Source organism: Orycteropus afer, unplaced genomic scaffold, assembly GCF_000298275.1.
Source record: "Orycteropus afer afer isolate SDZICR_OR568_19922 unplaced genomic scaffold, OryAfe1.0 scaffold00018, whole genome shotgun sequence".
NCBI lineage: Eukaryota > Metazoa > Chordata > Mammalia > Tubulidentata > Orycteropodidae > Orycteropus > Orycteropus afer.
The window spans coordinates 13,747,600-13,750,089 of NW_006921605.1; positions in this window are offsets into that span (position 1 = coordinate 13,747,600).

Sequence of the window (2,490 nt, forward strand, 5' to 3'; positions counted from 1 at the left end):
CTGCTAACCCAAAGGTTGGTGGTTCGAACCCACCAGTCACTGTAGGGGAGAATGATGAGGCAGTCGGCTTCTGTAAAGATTTACAGCCTTGGAAACTCTATGGGACAGGTCTACTATGTTTACAGGGTCGCTATCAGTTAGAGTCGACTCGATGGTAGTGGGTTTTGGAAGCATTAACCAGCACACTTAGATAAGCGACAACATTCAGCAGCATCAGAATTGACAGCAGGAAGTAAAAGCATTGTTTATAGATCTACCCTTTCCAGAATGAGATCCAGTTGTGGTTATTTGGATAAATTAATGAAAATGAAAAATTCTCCACCTCTCTTAAGTGCTCTTCTGTATTTCCCTATTTTGTCTCTCTATGGAAAAATTCTGTATAATTATCTCAATCTTCTCATTAACTAGTTCTTTACTAGGTTTTAGCTGCTTCCAACCACATGTATTGAGTTTACAATTTCAGCCATTTTTTTAGATTCCTTCTATTTGGCTCTTTTCAAATCTGCTAGGATATGTTTTACGTTTCCTCTACCTGAAAATATTTTCAAGCTTGTCATTTGTTTCTTGAACCACATTGTGTATTTTTTTAAAAAATAATTCTGTTTATAATTTTGGGGATGGTGTCTGCTGTCTGGTTTTTTGGCTGGTTCTCATTCGTGTCACCTTGTTACCTGTGTCTTGTTTATCATTGTTGGAATGCAGGTCTCTGTCCTTGAAAAATTTTGTGGGGATTGTCTAACACACATGATGAGTACAGCCCCCTCTTGAAAGATTTTGGCTTTCCCTTCTGCTGATACCTTCATACACAGCCATTTGGGACCATCTCGAACCAACTTGAAGGCTTGGGATTCCCTGGCTCGTCGAGGTTACACATACCCAGGGTGCTGATCAGCATGATGGCCGGCTTGTGGCCTTGTCTTGTCAAGGATGGCCATTTTATTTCCATTTATTTTGCTCTTTCTCTGTGCCAAGCCAGCCAGCCATAAGATTGGAGGTCTAGGGAGGCCAGGGATAGTTCATCTTTTCCTTGAGAGTGTAGCACTTCGAGGTAGCAGCTTAATGAAAGGAGAGCCCTCTCTAAGGGTCCCTGCCTTAGATGTATTGTAGGCATTGATCTCTGCTTCTCCCCTACGCAGGGGCATGGAACTAAAGCCCAAGTGGGAGGAATCAGAAAATATCTTCTTTAGGGCAAAAAGGTCTGAGACTGTGACATATAGCTTGACTAAAAATGTTTTGAAATTAAAAAAATACAAAAATGGCCAAAGAAAATGGCGTTATTTCTAGTACCTATCATTTACTACTATTGATATCCCCTCATAGTTATTTTGCTGTATTGCTTTTTTAAAATTATACATGCTCTTTAAAGGAATTTCGACAAGGGAGAACTGTAAAAGTGGAAACAAGTAAAGGAGTCCTGGTCACATGTTGTTGTGAGGTGCTGTCGAGTCGTCTCCAACTCATAGAGACCCTATGCACAGCAGAACGAAACACCGCCGGGCCTGTGCCAGGTCCGCGATCCTTGCTATACATGAGCCCATTGCCCCAGCCACTGTGTCGATCCACCTCGTTGAGGGCCTTCCCCTCTTTCACTGACCCTCCACTTTACCAAGTATGACATCCTTCTCCAGGGAATGGTCCCTTCTGATAACATGACCAAAGTAGGTGAGGCAAAATCTGGCCATTCTTGCTTCCAAGGAGCATTCCAGCTGCACTTCTTTCGGGGCAGATCTGTTAGTTCTTTTAGCAGTCTATGGTACTTTCAGTATTCTTCACCAGCACCACAACTCAGAAGCATTAATTTTTCTTTGCTCTTCCTTATTCATTGTCCAACTCTCACATGCATATAATGCAATTGAAAATATGACTTGTGTCAGGCACACCTTAGTCCTCAAGAAGACATCTTTGCTTCTCAGCACTTGAAAGAGATCCTTTGCAGCCGATTTGCCCAGTGCTATACATCATCTGATGTCCTGATTGCTGCTTCCATTGGCGTCGATTGTAGAACTAAGCAATGTGAAGTCTTTAACAACTTCAATCTTTTCTCCATTTATTGTAATGCTGCTTATAGGTCCAGTTGTGAGGATTTTTGTTTTCCTTATATTGAGATGTAATCCATACTGCAGACTGTATTCTTCAGTCTTCATCAGTAAGTGCTTCAAGTGACCCTCACCTTCAGCAAGCAAAGTTGTGTGATCAGCATATCACAGGTTGTTAATGATTCTTTCTCCAATCCTGATGCCATGTTCTTCTTCATATAGTCCAGCTTCTCGGATTATTTGCTCAGCATATAGACTGAATAAGTATGGTAAAAGGGTACAAACCTGACACATTCCCTTCTTGATTTTAAACCATGCAGTGTCCCCTTGTTCTGTTCCAAAGACAGCCTCCTGGTCTGTGTATAGGTTCCTCATGAGTACAATCAAGTGTTCTGGAATTCCCATTCTTCTCAATGTTATCCACAGTTTGTTATGATCCACACAATCAAATGCT